General features: G+C 44.7%; 1 pseudogene; it reads left to right on the top strand.

The window, feature by feature from the left end:
* The first annotated feature begins 22,136 nt into the window (after nt 1-22,136).
* Nucleotides 22,137-23,195, top strand: LOC123599361 (annotated as a pseudogene).
* The last annotated feature ends 1,348 nt before the right edge of the window (nt 23,196-24,543 follow it).

Below are 24,543 nucleotides of genomic sequence, written 5' to 3'. Positions count from 1 at the left end.
CTGCTAAACATTATACTTGCTCTTTCCACGATGACTCCTTGACCCACTGCAGTTCAGCTCTCCCCTTGTCATTTTCCTGGAGCCATTCTTTCCAAGGCCACCAGCGACCTTTGCTGTCACTCTCTTTAACTTCTCTGAACCAGTCGGCACTGATGACATTCCACTGTCCTGTTTCTCCATTCAATTCTCACATGCCTTTTCTGGGTTCTTTGTTAGCCCCAACTCCCTTCTCCTTCAGTGTGAACACGTCTCAGACTCATTCTTCAGCCTTCCCCGTTGTTCTTCCTCTGCACACGAAATCCCACTGCAGGATCCTTCTGCTCTCATGGCTTAAACGTTGACCTCCCTGGAGATTAGCGTCAAACCTGTGTCTTAGCTCTGACGGCTCTCAGACTTCAGCCTCACATCTGCTTCCTGAGGACCTTCACCTCTATATTGGGCCACCACTACGAATTTGGTTTATCTAAATCCCAGCTTATCTTTCCCTTTTTTGCTGTTTTTTTTACAAAAGTTTTAATTTAAATTCCAGTTAGTTAACATACAGTATTTGTTTCAGATGTACAATATAGCGATTCAGTACTTCCATACAATGCCTAGTGCTCATCATAAGTGCACTCTTTAATCTCGGTCACCTATTTCACCCATCCCCCACCACCTTCCCTCTGGTAACCATCCGTTAGTTCTGTCTAGTTAAGAGTCTGTTTCTTGGTTTTGTCTGTCTCTCTTTTTCCCCGATGCTCATTTGTTTTGTTTCTTAAATTCCACATATGCGTGAAATCATATGGTATTTGTCTTTGAGTGACTTATTTTGTTTCGCATAACATTCTCTAGCTCCGCCCGTGTCATGGCAAATGGCAAAATTTCATTCTATTTTATGGCTGAGTAATATTCCATTGTATATATATATACCACATCTTTTTTTTTTTTATGTTTATTTACTTTTTGAGAGAGAGAGAGAGAGAGAGAGAGAACATGAACGCAAGCAGGGGAGGGGCAGAGAGAGAGGGAGATAGAGAATTTGAAGCAGGTTCCATGCTATCAGTGCAAAACCTGACGTGGGGCCTGAACCCACAAACCATGAGATCATGACCTGAGCTGAAGTCAGACACTCAACTGCCTGAGCCACCCAGGTGCCCCTATACAACATCTTCTTTATCTGTTCATCAGTTGAGGGAGATTGAGTTGTTTCTAATAATTTGGCTATTGTAGATAATGCTGCTATAAATATCAGGATTCATGTAACCCTTTGAGTTAGTATTTTTGTATTCTCTCAGTAAATACCTAGTAGTGAGATTGCTGGATCATAGGATAGTTCTATTTTTAAACTTTTGAGGAACCTCCATACTGTTTTCCAGAGTGGCTCATCTTCCCATTTTAAGCCAGTTCTCGCCTGAGTCTTTGCCCTTATTCATTTGTTCACTCATTCATTCAGCAAACATAGAGACTCCAGGTCACCCACACTAGAATCTCCAGTCATCTTGATTTCTCCCAGTTTCTCCCAGCTTTTCATCCCTTGGTGACTAACCTAGCACGGCAGTTTCCTAACTGGTATCCTTGCTTCCAAACTCTCCTCCCTCAGATCAGCCTTTACATACACTCCTACCCGACTAATCTTCCCAGGTCACTCCAAAATTGGCCAAGAGTAATTTATGATTTCGGATCTGAATGTCCTTCATTCAATCTCCTTCCATCCCCCATCGGAGGGTCCCAACATAGATTGATTTTTCAAGGCTCCTTTATAACCTGTTTGAGCCAAATTTCATTGTGTGATCATCTACAGCAAATGTTCTTCCCTTCGAGCCCCTCTTCCGGCCAAACTTCTCTGCACACACGTCTGTGCACACCCACCACCCAGTGTAGACCTGCGATGATGCATTCTATTAAGACCCTCCCTTTGCTTTTTTAAGAACTACCTACTTTAGAGCCTACTTGCAAGGCATTCCACCCTCAAGAAGATTCCCTCTCCAGAGGAATCTTCAGTCACTTTTCCTTGGTAGCACTCACCGCCTGTAGCACTAATTTGCTGCAGAATATGCTTCTCTGACTTACATTTATCCTTCTGTGTCCTGTGCCTCCTTAAGCAGACCAAGCCACGTTCAGATAAGAGTTTCTCTTTTTAAAATCTTTATTGCTTTGGATGGGGTCCAATGCATACATAGTAGAACCTCAATAAATTGCTGCTCATGATGAGGCCAGGAGAAGCTAAATCATACAACTACCTTCTTGGGTATATCTTGATATTTAAGTAAATCTTCATATTTAAAATTGGTGATCATGGCAGGCACCTGGGTGGCTCAGTCGGTTAAGCGTCCGACTTCGGCTCAGGTCATGATCTCACAGTTCATGGGGTTGAGCCCTGCATTGGGCTCTGTGCTGACAGCTCAGAACCTGGAGTCTGTTTCAGATTCCATGTCTCCTTCTCCCTCTGCCCCTCCCCACCCCCCTCAAAAATAAATAAACGTTAAAAAAAAAATTGGTGATCTTGGGGTACCTGGATGACTCAGGCTGCTAAGCTTCCGACTCTTGATCTTGGCTCAGGTCATGATCTCACGGTTGTGGGACTGAGCCCCATGTCGGGCTCTGCTTAAGATTTTCTCTTTCCCTCTCTCTCCGCACCCCCGTGCCCCCGCCAAATAAATAAATAAACCTAAAAAAAAAAAAAAATAAAATTGGTGATCTTGTCTGTAACCGTCATTTGTCACAGCATATGCTAGATTATCAGCATTTCGTTTACCCATGTCCTATCTCCCTCAAAATATGTGCAGAATATTAATCATTAAAGAAGCATATCATGTCCTTTTTGTTTGGTTTTTATATACTGATGGACTAGCAGTGCCAAAACTGTATCTGGATTTTGATATTTAAAGTATAACATCTTTGGGGACCCTGGCTGGCTCAGTCAGTGGAGCATGAAACTCTTGATCTTGGGGTTGTGAGTTTGAGCCCCACGTTGGGTGTGGAGCCTACTTAGAAAAAATAAATAAAGTATAACATCTTTTTCTGTTCATGGCTATTACCTACAACATTTCTCTCTGAAAATAGTAAGAAACTTGGGGCTGTAGTTTATTTCTATTATTATCGTTTGTTTCTCTTATCATACTTCTGTTTAATTAATAGGCTACTTGACAGAATAAATTTATTCCTAAAAAGTTGGCAGTAAATCTGATCTGTTTTAATTAATCATATTTTCTTGTTGACATAAATTACCAAATTGGAGATGCTCTCCTTTGGGAAGTGTTTTAGGTCTAAGACTAAATAAAAACCTTGTAAGAAAATGCAGTGAAACATTAAAATCACATACAGGCATACCTTGGAGATATTACAGGTTTGGTTCCAGACCACTGCAATAAAGTGAATATTGCGGTAAAATGAGTCAAATGTATTTTTTGGTTTCCCAGTAAATATAAAAGTTATGCTTATACTCTAGTGTAACCTATTGAGTATACGATAGCATTATGCCTAAAAACACAATGTACATAGCTTAATTAAAATATACTTTATTGCTAAAAAATGCTAATTGTCTTCTGAGCTTTCAGTGAGTCTTAATCTTTTTGTTAGTGGAGGGTGTTGCTCAATGTTGTTGGCTGCTGACTATTCAGGGTGGTGGTTGCTGAAGGCTGGGATGGCTGTGGCAATTTCTTAAAATAAGGCAACAGTGAAGTTTGCCACATCGATTGACTCTTCCTTTCACAAACGATTTCTCTGTAGCCTGTGATGCTGTTTGATAGCATTTTACCCACAGCAGAACTTCCTTGAAAATTGAAGTCAATCCTCTCAAACCCTGCTGCTGCTTAATGAACTAAGTTTCTATAGTTTTCTAAATCCTGGGGCGTCTGAGTGGCTCAGTCGGTTAAGCGTCCGACTTCAGCTCAGGTCATGATCTCACAGTTTGTGGGTTCGAGCCCTGAGTCCCGCTCTGTGGTGACAGCTCAGAGCCTGGAGCCTGCTTCGGATTCTGGGTCTCCCTCTCTCTCTCTGCCCCTCCCCTCCTTGCACTCTCTCTCTCTCAAAAATGAATAAACATTTTTAAAAAAATTAAAAAAATATTCTAAATCCTTTGTTGTCATTTCAACAATCTTCACAGCATCTTCACCAGGAGTAGATTCCGTCTCAAGAAACCACTTTCTTTGCTCATCAGACAACAGCACTGTACTGTGAGAAAGTGCCTCTAAACTAGAAGTTTAAGGGGCACCTGGGTGGCTCAGTCAGTTAAGCATCCTACTCTTGGTTTCAGCACAGGTTGTGATCTCAAGGTCATGATCTCGAGGTCATGAGATTGAGCCCCACATCCTCTCTGTGCTGGGGGTGGAGCCTGCTTGAGATTTTTCTTTCTCCTTCTGCCCCTCCTCCCACCTCTCCAAAAATGAAATAAAATAAACTAGACAGTTAACCTTAGGAAATTAAACTCACCCTCCAGGATATTAGTTTTCCCATCCATAAACAGGGAATTAGGCTAGATTTGTGATTTCTAATCTTTGCTCTGTGAAGGCCTCAAGGTCCCTCAGAGTGATGGGTGGGACTAGAAAATGGAGTGGGGTGAACAGTCAGGCTCTGTGATTCCCCCCTCCTTTTTTCATGGGCTTTTCTTTGAACAGTGAGTTCTGGAACTAGAAATTTTAAATGTTTGACAATCTTTGGAGTATACAATTTCTAAGATTCCTTCCAAATCTGAAATTCTAACTTTTATTTTTTGTTTTGAAAATAATGTCTTCACTATGAAGTATAGCTATGCTAAGCTGTTTTGGATTCTTTTTTTAAAGTCATATTTTCCCCTCCTTATGCCACCAGAGATTCTAGCTTTGTAGGGTCTTGAAGACTGGGAAGATCCAAACTCTAACAAAGTCTGTTGAGTACAGTATTTAGGGAACATCATGCCATCACAGAAACTCTTCAGATATTCATGTAACGTAACATACTAGTATTCTCAAGGTATTTTGTTATTTTGTCTGTTAGCCTTTAAAAATTCCAGCAACACCCTTCTGCTGTTGGTTTTGTTGATCTAACGTAGTGTTTCCGGGTCCCTGGGCTGGGGATGCTCCAAACTCTCCTGTTATGGTGCATCCAGTGGGCTTTTCCTTAGTTCCTGGGCCCTGGTAGATCCTACCACAGTGAACCATTATGGCTCTTGTGAACTCTTTCCCTTGCTGAGTGATCAGTGCCTCATCTTCCTCATCAGATCCCTTTGGGCTATTTATTAAAATTTATTTAAAAAAAAATTTTTTTTAACGTTTTATTTATTTTTGAGACAGAGAGAGACAGAGCATGAACGGGGGAGGGGCAGAGAGAGAGGGAGACACAGAATCGGAAACAGGCTCCAGGCTCTGAGCCATCAGCCCAGAGCCTGACGCAGGGCTCGAACTCACGGACCGCGAGATCGTGACCTGGCTGAAGTCGGACGCTTAACCGACTGCGCCACCCAGGCGCCCCATAGTCTGATTATTTCTAAGAAAGAGCAGACACAGGAGAAGTTCTGAAAACCAGAGCACAAGTTACCCTTCTGTAAGAGTGGTTTCCATTTCATAAGAACTCACGGACCGCGAGATCGTGACCTGAGCTGAAGTCGGCCGCTTAACTGACTGAGCCACCCAGGCGCCCCTAAAATTTATTTTAAAAATATTTTATTTAGAGATTTTTGAGAGACAGAGAGAGAGAGAGCGTGCACACGTGCAAGCAGAGAGGAGGGGCAGAGGGAGAGAGAGAATCCCAAGCAGGCCCCACACTCAGCTTAGGGTCCAATGTGATGCTGGGCTCGATCCCATGACCATGGGATCATAACCTGAGCCAAAATCAAAAGTTGGACACTCAACTGACTGAGCCACCCAGGTGTTCCACCTTTTGGCTATTTTTACTGACTTTTGCATCCCTTTCATTCATAATCTTTCTCAAGAGACTCTTTAAATCCACCAAGGTGCAGGGGATTGGCTCCACCTGATACCCCAGTGATCTGTGCATGCTTCCACATAGGCCCCACGATTGTCCCAGAACACAAGAGCCAAGTGCGGAGATGCTCTAGGGTCATTTCCACTTGCCTCCCTGTCTCCCCAGGAAGTCGTCATGTGAGCTTCTCGTTGCTTCCTGGCTTCTGATGAAGTGTGAGACCTTGTTCCCACCTTTTGACCTGCAGGCTGTGGCACTGGCCCCTCAGCAACAGAACTCCTGCATCCACCTTGTAGGTTACCTGGCCCCTTTTGTTTTAGTATTGCCCCGTGGGACGCGGGACATGACGTGCTGGCACCTTTGCCCATTTTTCTTTTGCTGTCCGCCTAAAGTAACAAACTGTCTGAATCTAACAAGGCTGCTTGTTTCCCTACTGGCCGAATCCGTCAGCCTTGCTTGACACATGGCAGCCATCTGTGGACGTTATCCCCGTCCTTGCTTATTCGCTCAATTCTGTCCCAAATATGCTATAGAAAAATTTTAAATGTGCAAACATGCTACAGCACCAACTAGATTGGAGAAAGCTTTTCCAGATTGAATCTTTAAAAAATTTTTTAAATGTTTATTTTTGAGAGAGAGAGAGAGAGAGAGAGAGAGCAAGCAGGGGGAGGGGCAGAGAGAGATGGAGACAGAATCCCAAGCAGGATCCAGGCTCCAAGCTGTCAGCACAGAGCCCAAACTGGGCCTCGAACCCACCTGCCGTGACATCATGACCTGAGCTGACGTTGGACCCTCAACCGACTGAGCCACCCGGGTGCCCCTTCCAGATTGTATTTTAAAGGCACTTTCTCTGCTGCAGCAATTGCTATTTGTTGGAATAGCAATTTATTCATCATTTCTAAACAGTGTTTCCTTTGGAGCAAACTCGTAATCCATTCGCTGGTTGGCACTGGGAAAATGTTTGGATTAGTTTTAGTGCCATTAAGAATGTTTGTCGGAGTAATAGCCTTAAAGCCTAAGTTCATCCATTATTCAAGGACTAATTATCTGTTCTGTTTATTATCCAAGCTCCTGAGGTCTCCCTACTCTTCCTCTGACTACTTGTTTTATGGACATTTCGTGCTGTCTAAGCACATGGGCCACAGTGCGGGAAGGGGAAGTTGGGTGCTTCAGTTAGTTCTCATATTTCAGGAGTTATAATTGCAGAATTTAAGGGGAGGAGGTTTGTTTGTTTTTTAATGTTTATTTATTTTTGAGAGAGAGAGAGAGCACTCAAGCAGGGGAGGGGTAAAGAGGGGCAGAGGATCCGAAGCGGGCTCTGCGCTGAGAATAGAAAGCCCAGTGTGGGGCCTGAACTCATGAAGTGTGCGATTCTGAGCTGGGCCGAAGTTGGCTGCTTCACCGACTGAGCCACCCAGGTGCCCCTTGGGGAGGAGGCTTTTCTAAGTGGGCAGTGGGCCCTACTTCTTCTGGTAAGCCTAACGCTGCTCCTGGTATTCTTTTTTTTCAAGGCCCATGCACGATATTCTTGAACATTCCATTTGAAGTGTAGAATATCAGAAGTGGAAGGCTAATCTAGCCTCACTCCGTAAGGTAAGAACCATCCTTCACTACACTTACAAGATGTCTCCTACCTTCACTCCCTCTCCGGTAAGGCATCCTATTATTGTGTGCCTCTAGTGAGACCATTCCATACGTTACTGAAATCTATACATTCCAGCCATTGGTGCGTATTCTGCTCTTGGGGCGCACGCCTATCAAATATTCATTCTCTCCCCCACAGTAAAGATCTGGGTTCTGCCACTAATTTGTTTAGGGACCTAGTTTAGCCAACGTCCTAACTTCCTTGGTCTTCTATTTCCTTCTCTATGAAAGAAAGAAGTCAAATGAGAGTATTTAAAGTAACTTTCAATTCGGAAAGTCTAGGGTACTGTGATTTTAGTAGCGAAGTCAGTATTTCCATTTATTGATGCCTAGTTATTTTTAAAAATGGAATTACAAATAGTAGGTCTCAAACATGATTTATGGTCACTAAATTCAAGTGTACCCGTAATGCTGCCTAACAAACAAGTGGTCCCTTTACTCTTCTCTTTCCTAGAGGGCAAGTTCATACTTTCTCCTCTTTCCTTGAATCTCACCTCATACCTCAGCCTCAGTTTGAGCAGATATCCTTGCTTCCTGTTTCACTAAGAAAAGTGAGGCAACTAAAGACAAGTCCTACATGCTCCTATGACACTCGTACTCACTGGTAGATGTATCTGTTCCCACTTACCGCCGCCCCCCTCCCACCCCCTTCTTTCTTGGTACGATAGGTGAAGTATCCATGCCCCCAGCAAGGGCTTCCCCTTCCACTTGGGCTTGGATCCTATTCCCTTTCATTTACCCAAAGACACTACTCCAGTAACTTTCCCTTCTCTTCCCTACTGTTTCCTTATCTTCTGGATCCTTTCCACCTGTATACAGACATGCTGTATGTTTCACATCTTAAAAGGGAAAAACCAAAAGAGACTCTCTTGCTTCCTCATCTCTAGTTATTATTCCATTTTTCTTCTATCCCTTAGATCAAATCTTGAAAGAGTCGTGTGTACTGGCAGTCTCCAGTTTCTCTCCTTCCATTCTCTCTCAAACCTACTTCGATGAGACTTTCACCACTGCTTCCTGCCCCTGTGGTCCACAGAACTGCCCTTTCAAGGTCATGTGCACCTCTGAGTTGCTAACTCAGCCCTTGTTCCTTCATTCACTTAGCCTAGAAATAGCACTAGACACAGCTGACCACTCCCTCCATCTTAAAACTCTTTTTACATTTATCTTTATTAACATTTAGGACAGTAGATTCTCTTGGCCGTTTTTCGTTCTCACTTGGTGCTTCCCAGTCTCTCTCTGGATCGTCTTCTTCTCGCTGCTCCTGTAATTCTGGGTGCCCCAAGGCTCGGACCCTGCAACTCTTCTCCCCACACTCACAATCTGGCAACCTCCTCCAATCTCTTGGCGTTAATTTCCATCTATTTGATAGCTCCTGATTTATATCTGGTAAAACCACAACAACAACAACAACAGGCCCTAAATGGAGTCACTTATGCCAAGGCTGTATTGCCAGTGAGATTTAACTCAATTACAGTTTTGGTTCTCCCAGAAATGGGATCTTAAGCCAGTTAGGAGTTGCCTGATCAGCACTAGTTAAATCGTCTGCCAGCTAGGTCCCTTCCATCTCTCATAAGGAAAGTAACCTTCCAATAACCAATCCGCTCTTCTGCCTACTATAATTTCCTTGTTCCTGCCTCCCTCTACCTATAAAAGTTTTTCATTTTGTATAGCTCCTTAGAGCTCCTTTCTACCTGCCTGATTGGATGCTGCCCAATTCATGAATCATTGAATAAAGCCAGGATGATCTTTAAGATTTACTCAGTTGGATTTTGTGTTTTAACATCTCAATCCAGTATCTTTCTTCTTATCTCCAGACATGTGTATCTGTGTTTTGGACATCTCCATTTGATTGTCCAAGAGGTTTTCAAGTTCAGTGTTCAAAACTGAGTTCCTCATGTCTACTCCATTGAACCCTTTCACCTTCTTCCTCATCGTCCAATTGCTTCCTCCTAAAATCTTGGTGTCATCCTTACTCCTCTGTCTCTCTTACACCCTACATCTAGTTCACCGGCAAATCCTGAGGGCTCTGTTCTCACAATATACTCTGGCTACTGACAACAGTTCATCTGATTAGCCACCTCCACTGGTTACCACACTGGTCCAAGCTGCTGTCATCTCTTGCTTGGGTTATTTCAGTGACCGCCTGGTCATCCTGCTTTTGTCCTTGTCCCACTTCAGTCTAGTCTCAACATGGAAGCCGGAATGACTCTGTTCAAACATAATGGGATTCCTGAGTCCTCTGCTCAGAAACCTCCATGGCTGCCTGTCTTAGGCTGATGCAAGGCCCTACTGGTCTGGCTAATACCTTGATCTTGTCCCCCCAGCCCCCTCCACCCCAGCTCTGCTGGGTTCTTTGGTCCTTCTTGAATGTGGGGCATGCTTCTACTTTAGGGTCTTTGTAATTAACTTCTCTGGACTTGGAATGCTTTTTCCACAGACACACAGATAGAGCTTGTCTGTGTACCTACTTCAGGACTTTACTCAAAACAGTACATTTTTGTGAGGCTTTCCCTGGCAATCTTATCTAAAATTTCAATCTCCCCAACGCTGACTACTTTTTCCCTGCTTAATTTTTTTCTCTCCTTACCACTTGTCACTAATATACTATGTATTTTACTAATTTATATTTTAATGTCTGTCTCCTTGGAGTCTCCTGTCTCCTTGGAATATAAGTTCCAGAGAGCAGGGATTTTTGTCTGTATTGTTCACTACTGTACCTACAACTGCACCTCGAACAGTTGGCATGTAGTAAATATTCATTCATTGGATGAATGCATGGATGATTTGTCATTGTTCTTATCTGCTATGAAGAATCGTTATGATTTATATTTATTTATATAAAACATTCTTTAACAGTATTATACAAGTACCCCTTGTTCCTACAGAAGAATTAGAAAATGTGGTTAAGCAGAAAGACAAAAATATCTGTAATGCCTTCATTCATAAATAACCTTTGTGACAAATTAATGTGTCCTCTAGACTTTTTTCTCTGTAACAATATACTTATATATTAAAAGAAATAGGATTCTACGATACATGTGGTTTTCTAGCCTGCCTTTTAATTATTTAACATATGGTGAAGGTCTTCCACTATCAATAAATCTGCATCTCCATTATCATTTTTAAATGGCTGCATAATAATTCACTGAGTGGCTGAACCACAATTTATTTAACTAATTCTTTTTCTGGACAATTATACTATACATATTGGTCTCAAATTGATATAAAGGTGTTGGCAGATTTGAACAGCAAGAGACCGAGGGCAAGCATCCCAGAACAGCTGTCTCCAATTATTTCAAGAATAAGGATGGCGAGTATCTTGTGTAGTTCCGGAAACAGGACTTGGATTAGTGGGTGAATGTTAAATAAATTGATAGGAATGACTTTGTAATACTCCTTAAATATGGAAAAGGATGTCTTCTTGACATAAACCCTTTGTGGAAGTTTTCAAGGAAAGGCTGGCTGTCCTTATTTCTGAAATAATTCCTGCCTTGAAAAGGGGTTTGAAGTCAACGGTCCTACAGTTAGTTCTGTGACTTCCATAAGCAAATTCTGTAGAAGACTTGAGAGCGATCCTCTCGTGTGGGTGTTATGTGGTCAAAATGCTGTGGCTTCAGGCCTCCTCCTGCCTTTAGTCAAGGCAGGAAAACCAAGTTTCCAAAATGTATCTTCTATGTAGCCTGGGAACTAAGAGTGAGAAAGCAAATAGGGGTTAAGTGTTTAGAAGAGTTTTTCTTGTTCTGGAAATTCCTTTATCTCCTGCTTACCTCACCTTCCATTTTTATCTTTACTTTATCCTTTAAACATTTTTTTTTTCTTTCCCTCTTTGACTTCATTTTTGATACTAAATGGAAGCTCCAGGGTTGGTGAGTTCGGCTGTGGCTGAAGGGTGTGGGGCATGACCCGAGCAGCTCGAGGTCAGGGATGGAGGGTGAGGGGTCAGGGCTGAGCAAGCAGCTGAGGAACCTTGGGGCCTCCCCCTTGCCCTGTGTCTCACCCACCCGAACTGGCCATTCCCAACTTCCCATTGTGTGCTTGCTACTTTCCCTGTTAGAAGGCTCCCCTTTTGCAAATGCCCTCCTTCCCCTCTTGCAATCATGCCTCTCCCTGTTTTTGATAAGTAGACCTCAAAAGACTCAACATTCCTTGTCTTCGTTTCTGAGTCCACAAGACTTCTTCGCAGACCTCTCGCTAGCAAAGAAGAGAGTAGAATGAGAATAGTTCCCCTTAGCGTTGGCTGCTGGTTGCTTGCCGATTAAGGAGGGCCCCAGAGCTGTGTCACCTGCAAAACAGCCACTGGTCACCCAGGGCTACTCAGCCCTTGAAACATGGCTAGTGGGAATTGAGATGGGTTGTACGTATAAAATACATACCAGATTTTGAATGCTTAGTATGAACAAAAGAATGTAGAATGCCTCATAAAGAAATTCTTGTATGGGGCAACTGGGTGGCTCAGTCGGTTAAGCGTCCGACTTCAGCTCAGGTCATGATCTCTCGGCTCGTGGGTTCGAGCCCGGCGTCAGGCTCTGTGCTGACAGCTCAGAGTCTGGAGCCTGCTTTGGATTCTGTGTCTCCTTCTCTCTCTGCCCTTCCCCCGCTCATGCTCTGTCTCTGTCTCTCTCAAAAATAAATAAACATTAATAAAAAAAAAAAAAAAAAAAGAAATTCTTGTATTAGTTCCATATTGAAATGATATTTTGAGTTACTGGGTTAAATACAAATGTATTATTAAGATTAATTATATCCATTTCTTTTTCCTTTTTAAAATTTTTTTTTAATGTTTATTTATTTTTGAGAGAGTATGAGTGGGGGAGGGGCAGAGAGAGAAAGAGACAGAATCTGAAGCAGGCTCTAGGCTCTGAGTTAGCAGCAAAGATCCTGATGAGGGGCTTGAACTCACAAACCTGTGAGATCATGACCTGAGCCGAAGTTAGTCACTTAACCCACTAAGCCACCCAGGCGCCCCTCTTTCTCCTTTTTTAATGTGGGTACCAGAAAATTTAAATTTATGTATGTGGTTCTCCTGTCTTTTTGCATCAGCCTGCGTTTCTATGGAGCAGAGGTGCTCTCGAACTTTGCTGCTTGAAATGCAGTCCCTATAGCAGCATCAGCACATCCCAAGAGTTTGTCCCAGATGCAGAGTCTCGGGGGTGTCTGGCTGCCTCAGTTGGTTGAGCGGTTGAGCGTCTGATTCTTTCAGCTCAGGTCATGATCCCAGGGTCGTGGGATTGAGCCCCACATCAGGCTCTGCACTGAGTGTGGAGCCTGCTTAAGATTTCTCTCTCCCCCTCTGTCCCTCCCTGACTCGTGCTCTCTAAAAGAAAAAAGAGAAATGCAGAATCTCAGAGCTCACTCTGGATCTAAAGCAGAAGACTTTGCCTTTTCATCAGATCCAGGGGGGGTTCGTGTGTGCATTCAAGTTTGAGGCAGTCCTCTTCCAGGGCCTCCTGGAAGTTTAGTGCATCTCTCTGCTCCCAGGAGCACATTCGAGCAGGCCACCGCGGCTGCTAACCAACACGTAAAGAGGCTTTCTGAATGTTGCTACCCAAACCTTTTTTTCTTTTTCTTTCTTTTATTTTGTTTTCAGTCCCCCAGCGTGGACTGGGAGGCTGTCCTCTGCTAACACCACGAGGGGCCGGCTGAGAGGTGGGCTGGGGAGAAGCAGGTGTGTCAGAGTGAGGGAGCCATCAGCGAGGCTTGTTTGGCCTCAAGGTAATGGTTAACTTCCCAGGGAGAAGGAAGCAATTGAGACCGTGGACTTTAGTTTCTGGTTCTTTTTCTACAAACTTCCGTGGCCTTGGTTTAATTATCCTCCCATGTTGGAGTACTGCAAACACTGGAAATAGGCTGGGTCCTTTTATATCCAAGTCTCATGAATGAGGGGGTTGAGCCACGAAGAGCAAAGTCTGTGCTTTTCATCGTGGCCTGGGTTTCTCCCCGCCTCTGGATGAGTCAGGCAAGCTGTTTAGCTTCGTAGAACCTCAGTGAGCTCTCCCACCGATAAATTATAGATTAGGGTTTTGAAAATAGTAACGAATGAATGACTCCAGTAGATTTTTTTTAAACAGCTTCATTGAATGTCTCCGTTGGTTTGGGCTTCTATCACAAAGTGCCACAGATTGGGTGGCTCATAACACAACAGAATTAATTTATTGGGGACTGGAAACCTGAGACCAGGGTGCTAGCTCGGTCAGAGTCCTGGCGAAAGCTCTCTTGCGGATGCCCACCTTCTTGAACCCTCCTCTGGCCAAGAGCAGAGGGGAGCAAGTTCTCTCCTTAGGGCACTCGTCCCATTCGAGAGCATGCTGCCCCCATGGCCTCATCTAACCCTGATTACCACCCAAAGCCCACAGTGAGGGGTAGGGTTTCAACGTGTGAATTTTGGGTGAACACAAACATTCAGTCCATAACACGGAGACATAATTTACATGCCGTAAAATTCACCCATTGTAAGTGCACAATCCGAGTAGAATTTTTATTGTAACTATGAAGAAAAGTAATGACCCTCTCCTGAGTCCTCCTTCTTTAGATTCGATCACACAAAATTGTGGATGTTTAACTGTTTTTGACCTACAACGTGATTCAGCCTTACCTCTGAAATGCTGTTTGTCAAAATTCTTTCAGAATAAGAGAATATTTTGCCAGAGAAATTTTCAGTTAGGGTGATGTTATGCCATATTTTAAATCTCTCTTTACAGTAAATTGCAGTAGAAGCTATTTCACGCAAATCTAGATTTGATATTTCTATTTTTTTTTTTTACAAATAACTCTTTTCATACTATAATTCACTCTGCACTGGGAAAATGGATTTTTTCGTCCAATAAACAGATCTAATCAACTTTTTCTGATAAAAGCTTTTTTTTTTTTTTTTAATATTCAGAAAAAAGAATTAAGAGACCTGAGGGAGAACTAAAATGGATATTTTGCTGTATGTAGAAATTATGATTTTCATAAAGAAAATAAATATACATGCAATAAAAAGAGACATAATGGAGAAATGACTAACCAGCACAAAGTAAGTAGCAGACCCAGGCTGGCTTATGCCCAATGAACTCCTCAGGCTGAAAATGAAATGTGAATATTAACACTCTATTTTATCTTCTACCCTCACTTTCTTCATAACATAATTGAGAAATACATGTTTGAGGGATACAAATACCCATTTCATTAATATAAACCTGTGTATATTCTTTCCTTGGTTAGAAAAAAAAGCCTTATCCTAGCCTTCAGGGTTTGTTTTTTTTTTTTTCTCTTTTTATTTCTTAAAGCTACTTTTATTTATTTAGGTGTTCTTTTGTTTTTGTTTGGCTTTTGGTTTTTTTTTTTGAGAGAGAGTGAGTGAGCAGGGGGTGGGGCAGAGAGACGGGGGGGCGGGGGTGGAGAGAGAGAATCACAAGCACCCTCTGCGCCCTGTGTGGAGCCTGATGTGGGGCTCAATCCCACAACTGTGAGATCATGACCTGAGCCGAAATTGACTCAGATGCTTAATTGACTAAGCCACCCAGACGCTCCTATTTCCTGAAGTATTTTAATATTTTAGAATAATTTTTACCTTTTAAACAAAATTATAAATAGACATGGTTTAAAAATTTCAGGTATTTCAAGAAGGCTTGTTACGAAAAATAGCAGAACTCACTGCCTCCCTATTTTCTCTTTCTAGACACAAACTGTATTAGGTAGTCCCATTGTATAGGTGAGAAAACAGGCTTGGAGAGGTTCATTAACTCATCCAAGTTCATGTGGGTAGGAAGTGATGTAACTATGGTGAGAACTCAAATTTGAGCCCGGAGCTTGAGCTCTGAGCTATATTGCTTCTTGGTTACAAAATGTATGGGACTCATTGTTTCTTAACAGGGCTTTTCATGAGACGTCTCTCTCTCTCTGTCACACACACACAAGCCATCAGGCAGAAAGGAAAGAAAAATACAAGGTTAGTGAGATCGAGCCTCCTATGACACTAGGTGGATCAAGTCTGTTGATTCCAGAAGTGCTGGGAGGAACCAGGTCCCTGGCTGTGGATGTTCCCGTCCCTCTCTGTTGGGGAGTCTGTTCTTTGCCCCCGTTTGCCCCATCCAATGCTCACTCCTTTCTTACTCCTTAGTGTTGCAAAGTTTGGGCAGGTTCTCAGCTGGCACCCAGTGCCGGTGGCAGCCGCTCAAACAGATACACCATGAAGGTATTTTGCAAGTTGCCTGAATGAAGTGTTTTTCTTAAGTTTATTTATTTATTTTGAGAGAGAGAGAGAGGGAGAGAGAGAAAGCAGGGGAGGGGCAGAGAGAGAGAGAGGGAGAGAGAGAATCCCAAGCAGGCTCCGTGCTGCCAGCACACCGCCTGACGTGGGGCTTGAACTCACGAACGGCGATGTTGTGACCTGAGCCGAAATCCAGAGTTGGTCGCTTAAACGACTGAGCCACCCAGACGCCCCAAGTTGGCTGAATGAACTTTTTGGTCAGAGCAGGGAGTGTGTAGCGGGAAAGAGAGAAGCTTTAAAAATAGGTGTCTAGTAGAAAAAAAATCTTCAGGGAAATGGGAGGAAGGAGCGCCCCCGCCCCCCTTGAAACCACAGGGGACAGCTTGACACCATGTGCCCGGCCTCAGGGAGGAAGCTCAGGCACACTGAGCTGCCACCGTCCTTGCTTTTGTCATCTGGGTCAGGGGCTTCGTTCCTTCCACCCCTCTGACCTCTTCCTTCCAGAGCTGCTCCGAAGGGAGGGTCGCTTTCCTGCTTCATACAGCTCAGCCTTTGGGGCAGGATCGCTTGTAAAAGAGGAAGAAACCTGTAGAGGGAAATTTGACTGTGGCCCGTGGAGACTGTAGATTTTTTTCACAAATATCAAAGATGAATTTATTTGCCCTTTTATTTCCCACGAATCAAGCCCCTTGCTACCCGATGTTGACCGGCGTGAGTCCGAGAGATTTGCTTTGTGGCTGTTGTCAGTCTTCCCCAAGAACCCCTCCAAGCTTCATTTCCACTGAAGTCACTAAGGGTGTGTGTCGTTACAGTAAAGCCTTGACAGGAACAAAGCTCTCCTTGGCACGCTCATACCCAATAAGGTATGTCGTGCTATGCCATCAGCCTTAATGGCTTTACCATGCATCTAAGTAGGTGGTTTCCCTGATTTTTTAAAAGAATACGCGTTTTCCATCAAAAAAATTCTCTTAAGGTGTAACCCAGGAAGAGTTGCGACGCTCTGTGGCTGGATGGGAATGGCTTCAGCAAGAAGTGCAATATTGCATTTGGGTCTAAATATCTCTCCATCTTCCTTTTTCTCAACGTTTTTGTTTCTCTCCTCCTCCCCTTTCCCCACCATCGCTTCGCTGCTGGCATTACAAACCCAGCAGATCCCAGACATCTGTGTGCACCTATGCAACATGCACGTACGTGGTGGAAATGTGCACTTGTTTGCCGTCTTCCCTTCTGCCGAAATTCTGCCAGACTTGCAGGGCCCTGGGTTCTCCCAGGAGAGCAGGGATGGCTAGTAGAAGTGAGCTTTACTCTGACATATGCAAATGTTCACCTGTGGCGCCTGGCAGGGCAGAGCTCAATGCTAGGTTCTTTAATATCCCTGGAGAATGCTGCTCTGGTCTTGGCCTTCTCTTCCCTCCCCTCCCCTCCCCTCCCCTCCCCTCCCCTCCCCTCCGCTTCCCTTCCCTTCCCTCCCCTCCCTCTTTCTTTCTCCTTCCTTCCTTCCTTCCTTCCTTCCTTCCTTCCTTCCTTCCTTCCTTCCTTTTTTTTCTTTTCTCTTCTTTTTAATTTTAATTTTTATTTCTCTTTTATTTTTTAAAGTTTACATCCAAATTAGTTAGTATACAGTGCAACAATGATTTTACCCCCTTACCCATTTAGCCCATCCCCCCTCCCACACCCCCTCCAGCAACCCTCAGTTTGTTCTCCATATTTCTGAGTCTCTTCTGTTTTGTCCCTCTCCCTGTTTTTATATTATTTTTGTTTCCCTTCCCTTATGTTCATCTGTTTTGTCTCTTAAAGTCCTCATAGGAGTGAAGTCATATGATTTTTGTCTTTCTCTGACTGCTACAACACCTTGTCCCCGGGTTACCAGCTCTTTTTCTCCTCTGTGCCCTCATGGCTTCCATCCTCTCTGTCCACCACTTCTAGCGCTATCACTGGGTGATTTCCCCTTGCCAGCCCTGCCCTTCCACAAGCCCTGCGTTGGGCTCCAGTAGCCCGGGATTTGAACCCCTGCCTCTGCATCTACCACGTGGCCTCATGCGGGCCATTGTCTTGGAACTTCGGTGTCCTTTCCACTTGTAGCGATGTGGCCTGTGGGTCTGAATTTGGCCCACAGCTACCGATGCCCTTTATTTGTCCTGCACAACCTACTAAGGATATTTCAAATTAAAAAACATATTTTAAAAATACAGAGATATATGGGGCACCTGGGTGGCTCAGTTGGTTGGGTGTCTGACTTCGGCTCAGATCATGATCTCCTGTTTCGTGGGTTCGAGCCCCGCGTCGTGCTCTGTGCTGACAGCTCAGAGCCTGGAGCCTGCTTCGGATTCTGTGTCTGCCTCTCTCTCTATCCCTCCCCAGCTCACACTCTGTCTTTCTCTCTCTCTCTCTCTTTCTCTCAAAAATAAACATTAAAACAATTAAAAATATAGAAATAAATAAAATTATGTATGTGCATATGTGTATATATACATGTACCTATGTGTGAGAGTAATATACATACACTCTGTCTGTGTTTTGCTAGCTTCTCTGAAGAATCCCTGAATTGGGCTGCTCTAATCATATAGCATGCCAAGCTGAGCAGTGGCTCTCCCCTTTAGATGACATGCTTTGTCACTACCCCTGCCCCATGCCAATTTTGTAATCTGTGATAATTGACTCCCTTGAATTGCTCTGATGGCTCTTGGAGCCCAGCTGTTTCCTGACCCCCTTCTGCACTGCATGTTTGGGTCCCTAGTACAGGATGAAAGGGCTGGAGACAGGAGCCACATTATTGAGGGGGACTACATTTGCTACATGCCTTTATTGTCAGTGTGGTATTTTCCTGCCGAGGACCTTTGCTCACACTCTACATTGAACCTGGACTGTCCTTCATCAGTTCTTTTTTTTTTTTTTTTTTCCAATGTTTATTTATTTTTGGGACAGAGAGAGACAGAGCATGAACGGGGGAGGGTCAGAGAGAGAGAGGGAGACACAGAATCGGAAACAGGCTCCAGGCTCTGAGCCATCAGCCCAGAGCCCGACGCGGGGCTCGAACTCACGGACCGTGAGATCGTGACCTGGCTGAAGTCGGACGCTTAACCGACTGCGCCACCCAGGCGCCCCTGTCCTTCATCAGTTCTTAACCAAAGAAAGCATTTCTTTCTTCAGGGCCCAGCGTATAGGGTGCACCTCGCACCCTTAAGCCTTTTCCTGCTCTCAGCACTCGGAATAAGCCCCTTCTTTGCTTGTGCTCATGCCTCTGTTGAGCACCGATCTCGGTTATTGACATGTCTGCCTTCCCCACTCTGCTTCTGCATCTCCAAGGCAGGGGCCCCATGCAACTCACTGTCGATCCTATCCCCCTGCCTTGCTCTCTAGCCTTCTAGCTCTGAATGCACGGTCTAGACCCAAAGTAAGGGCCAGTGGATGTTTGTTGAACTGAAGTCCTCAGGCAAATTCAATTTTCTATTTTTATATTACTTGAAACTTACGCACGAAGACAAGTATTTGTTCAAGGCTGCAGAGCTCTATGAAAGAAGTTTCTGGTTAAATCTGACTTTCTCCCTCATTGCTTTCACAATGCCTGACACATCACAGGAGTCCAATAAACAGCAACTAAAGGAAAGAATGAGAGGTCTTTGTAGCAAAGACTGGAACCCAAGTCTCTTTATCTTCCCAGTGTAATATACATTAAACCAAATTGAATTCTGCATTGGACGTCAGTTGGCATTCTCAAGGAGGTCCGTGTCGTTCTCCCTCCACTTAATTAGGGCGCTGCCTAAGAAAAAGAAGAAATACCCAGAAAAAGGTTGTTCTCATCCCTCACCATAGGAACTTCTTGTAGGATTCGGATACTGTGGGTTTCTACATTTGGCCCATCCCACACTGAGTGGGGTAAGCATGTGGGAAATCTCTAAGAATGAAAGAGAGAGAGAATTATGTCTTTCCCAGGTAGTTTGATACATAACACCAGCTCTCCTTGCTTTACTTCTTAGACCTGTGTTCAGAGAAATCTTCACATCCATCTTCTCTAATTCAACCTTGCTCTCCAAAAATGAGCACAGCTTTTATTCAAATGCTATTCAAAGAGGAGAGGTTCACACACTGGTTAGTGGCAGGTACCAGAAGACCATCTTGCCCTGACTCGCTGCATTTCTACCTTATAATTGGATGGTACATACATCTGAAAGAGTAACATTAAAGTTGAAGTCAAGTGTTAGGGAAAAAAGAGAATTTTCATTGTGAAAATTCCCTTAACATACTCCTCCTTTTTCCTAGTTGATTCTACATCATAGGTGATGGCTTCTCAAGTCCTGGAAGAACGTGGGACTTTTTATTTAGTGTGTACAGTATGGCAAGGTGGCCCCGTCCGGGGAAGAATTTTTGATATCGTTAGGATGTAGGTATTTGGAGTTAGTTCCAAGAAGGTGTTTGCTTCCTGTTATGAGTTGAATTATACCGCCCACCCCTACCCCTGCAATTCATATAGCGATGTCCTGGTCCCCTTTACCTCAGAACATGACCTTATTTGGAATTAGGGTCGTTGCAGATGTAATTACTTAAGAGGAGGTCATGTTGGAGCAAGCTAGGCCTCCAATCCAGTAGGATCTGATCGTGTCCTTATAAAAAAGAGGAAGTTTGGAGAGACACACGCACACAGCGAGAACACCCTGTAAACACGAAGAACACCGAATATGGCAGGCAAACCTCCCGAAGCTAGGCCAGAGACGTGGGACAGATTCTCCCTCACAGCAACAGAAGGAATGAACCCTGCTGACACCTTGACCTTGGACCTCCAGCCTCCAGGGCTGTGAGACGATATGTTTCTGTTATTTAAACCACCCGGTGCGTGGTACTTTGCTTTGGCAGCCGGGGCAAACTCACCCTTCCCTTTTCACTTCGCTTGCAAAAAGAGCGGCTTGCAAAGCTGAGGTGCTTACCTGAAGGTCTGGTGGGAGGATTCTGAGGGAAAGAAAGTTCTAGCTTCTCGGTTTCTGGTGTCGGTTCTACTTCCTTTCCCAGCAGCAGGGCACAGTGGTTAAGGGTGAGGGCACTTGAGCTGGATTTGATTCTGGGACTTGAATCTAATACTTAACCTTCCTTGTGCTTTGATTTCCTGATATGGATAAATAGACGACAGGAATACACCACCTCTGTGGGGGTGTTGTGTGGTTTAAATGAGATCAGTTACAAATCTTATAGGGTGTACTCTTTAATGTTCATTTTGGGAGAGTGAGAATGGGGGAGGGGCACAGAGAGAGGGAGAGAGAGAATTCCAAGCAGGCTCCGTGCTGTCTGAGCAGAGCCTGACGCGAGGCTCAACCTCATGAACCGTGATTTCATGACCTGAGCTCATGAAACTCAAAAGCCAGACGCTTAACCGACTGAGCCAGCCAGGCGCCCCTACTTGTGTCTTTTCAATGGAATCTCTCCTCGTGTTTCTCTCCAGCCAGACTGTTTGATGCTGGGCCCTTCCTTTTAGCCCTGTTTGTGTATCTTCACATGCCCCTCTGAGCGGGTGACCTGGGAAAACGGGTGAGACAGTTTATCTAGGCAGTACCTGCATCAGTATGGCTGAGGACTGATTAGAAATGCAGATGCTTAGGCTCCACCCCAGACTTACCAAAGGGGAAACATTGGGGGCGGGACCCAGGAATCTGTTCTAGGTGATTCTGATACGTTTGAGCTTCAGAGCCCCTGATGTTGGATGACTTTCCTGTTGTCCCCACAGAAGCCCCTCGAGATGTGCCTTCCTTCTCCCCCTCATGCATGCCCTTTCCCCAGGCCATGGTAACACCTGCTCATAAAATAGGAAGTGGTGACACTATGCCCCTAGCCTTGACCTCGTTCTCTGAGGGAATGCTCTCCCCCTGAGTCTAAAAGGAGAATGGCTTTCTCTGGCAAGGACCATGGGAGGAGCTTTCTTTTCGACTCTGGATGTGACTCTGTCCCCACTGCATTCAGGGGCCACATCTCAGGCTGTCCACGTGCTCACTGTTTGCTATAGGTCCTGTGCCAGGCGGACCTTCAGTAATGTTTACCATAGGAGGAGGGAGTGGCAAAATGCACGGTTACTGACAGATTTCTTAGTGCAGCTCCTTCTATTGAGGGGAGTGAAGGCTGGCGTGACACATCATTTGTGTCCAGTTCGTGTGGAACCAAACCACACTGGGCAGCCTGAGGCAGGAGGAGACTCGGGCTTACCGGGCTGGCCCTGCCACTGTGGCTCATGGACTGTCCCTGGTCCTCAGCGACCTCCCCGTCCTGGTGTGAGGCCACCTGGGCTTTGCCATGCCACCTTGGCTTGTGACACCGTGCCTCCTGATTTCTGTCACGTCCTTCCCTGGTCTGTTGTTAACCTACTCGAGGTCTTTTCCCCTGTCTGTACCCTAGTTCCGTCCTGACGTGGATGGCCACACTGTCACCTCAGGGAGTGCTGTGTGGTGGAGGGAGGCTTGGGACCACAGCGTGGGGTGTGTAGGCTCGTCTCTGCCGTGGTCTGTCTTCACCTCCTATGGTTCCCTGAAAAGCGAGCCATTCCCATACTCCATGTCCTCCTTCCTCTGTCCCATATCCATCCCTCACCTGCTCCCCTCTCCCTTCAATCTCTCCGGAGTCAGACTCACACCCCTGTCACAACCCCTCCCCTTGCCCCCATGACTGAGGGCTCCGCCGAGTCTCACCACGTTTGCAATACCTGCACTGATGCATTTGCATGCAGGTGGCCTGCAGCTTCTCCTACAGGATTGCCCTCCCTCCTCCAGAGACACCGCTGCTCTGACTCTCCTGGGAGGATTTGCATGTTAATAGGAGGCTCTCAATTACCAAAAGCCATCACATGTCAAAGTAATGAATAGTTTAGGGTGGAATACAATTCACTGGGCCAGCCAGTGGGCACGGTAGTTTGGGGGCAGGCCTACCAAAGCTACCTGCCTACCCGAGGCCCCTCCTCTGGGAGGACCGCCAGCCCTGAGCCCTGCCTTCCTGCCTGCTCACTCTCAATTCATCACTCTGTGTCTCAGGAGGAGCCTAGCACCGCCTGTTGATTTTTCAACATTTTTTGGTAACAGCTCTTCCGCCATCTTGGAACCTGTGGAGACCTGCTGTGAACAGGACTCCTGGAACGACAAATATGTCTGGAAGGCTGTGGTCCAAAGCCATTTTTGCTGGCTATAAGCGGGGTCTCCGGAACCAGAGGGAGCACACAGCTCTTCTTAAATTGAAGGTGTTTATGCTTGAGATGAAACTGAATTCTATCTAGGCAAGAGATACGCTTATGTGTACAAAGCAAAGAGCAACGCAGTGACTCCTGGTGGCAAACCGAATAAAATTGGGGAGATCTGGGGAAAAGTAACTCGTGCTCATGGAAACAGTGGCATGGTTCGTGCCAAATTCCGAAGCAACCTTCCTGCTAAAGCCATTGGCCACAGAATCCGTTTGATGCTGTACCCTTTAAGGATTTAAGCTAACTGCAAATTAAGTAAATAAAGGTGTAGAATTGTTTTCTTGTGAAAAAAATTAAAAATAAGTATATAAAATAAAATAAATTTTTTTTTTTGCAATCAGCTTTACTGAGACATAATTCGTAAACCACAAAATTTACTCTTTTTTTTTTTTTTAAGGTTATTTGTTTTGTTTTAGCAAATCTCTGCAGCCAATGTGGGGCTTGAGTACACCACCCGTAGATTAAGAATCGCACGCTTTTCCAACTGAGGCAGCCAGGTCAGCCCAAAGTTTACTGTTTTACAATGTACAGTTCAATGTAGCTTTTTTTTTTTTTTTTTTGGTATGTTCATAGATTGATACGACCATTACTACTACTTTCTGATTTTAGAACATTTTCATCACCTCCCCCAAAAACTTTATGCCCATTAGCAATCGCTCCCCGTTCCCCCTTCCCCTGGGTTCCTGGCAACACCAATCTACTTTCTGTCTCTACAGATTTGTCTACTCAGGACATTTCATAGAAATGGCATCATATGGTATGTGACCTTTTTTTTTTTTTTAATTTTTTTTCAAGGTTTATTTATTTTTGAGGGACAGAGTGCGAGTGGAGGAGGGGCGGAGAGAGAGAGGGAGATGCAGAATCTGAAGTAGGCTCCAGGCTCCGAGCTGTCAGCGCAGAGCCTGACATGGGGCTCGAACTCACGAACCATGAGATCATGACCAGACCCGAAGTCGGACGCTCAACTGACTGAGCCGCCCAGGTGCCCCCGGTATGTGACCTTTTTTATCTGGCTTCTTCCATGTAGTATGATGGTTTCAAGGTTCATCCATGGGGTAACATGTACCGGTACTCCATTCCTTTTTATTGAAAAATAATATTCCATTGTATGGATGAACCACATTTTGTTTATTCAGTCATCAGTTGATGCGTATTTGTGTGTATGTTTGGTTTTGTTCACTCATTAGATGACTCAGCCATTTGAGTGAAGCCCAATCTGTGGAGGGGAAAACCCCACTCTGTCAGGCACCATTCACGTTTCTTGGGTGTGTATCTCCTTTTCGTGGACCTGTGCACGCTCAGCAAGAATAAGTTTACTATGTTGCATAGTTTTTCATTCAGGTGTTCCTTTTGTGTATTAATCATGTCTTTTATTTTCTGTATTCTGATGCTTTGTTATTTGGAGCTTTGGAGACCCTGGAGGGACTGCCCCTTCCAGGGTTAGCCAATTTCTAGAAATAATAAAGAGTTTGGCCTCTAGGGTGCTTTGCAAACACACCCTTATCACTCTAGAGCCCATGACCACAATCACCTCCTTTATCGGGTTCTCAGGCTCTGGGCCCTTATCCACCTACTGTAATCACCCTGGGGCCGGGGACCAGACAACCAGGGACAGACCCTATGC

Source organism: Leopardus geoffroyi, chromosome C1, assembly GCF_018350155.1.
Source record: "Leopardus geoffroyi isolate Oge1 chromosome C1, O.geoffroyi_Oge1_pat1.0, whole genome shotgun sequence".
NCBI lineage: Eukaryota > Metazoa > Chordata > Mammalia > Carnivora > Felidae > Leopardus > Leopardus geoffroyi.
This window is presented reverse-complemented; position numbering and strand designations above follow the sequence as displayed.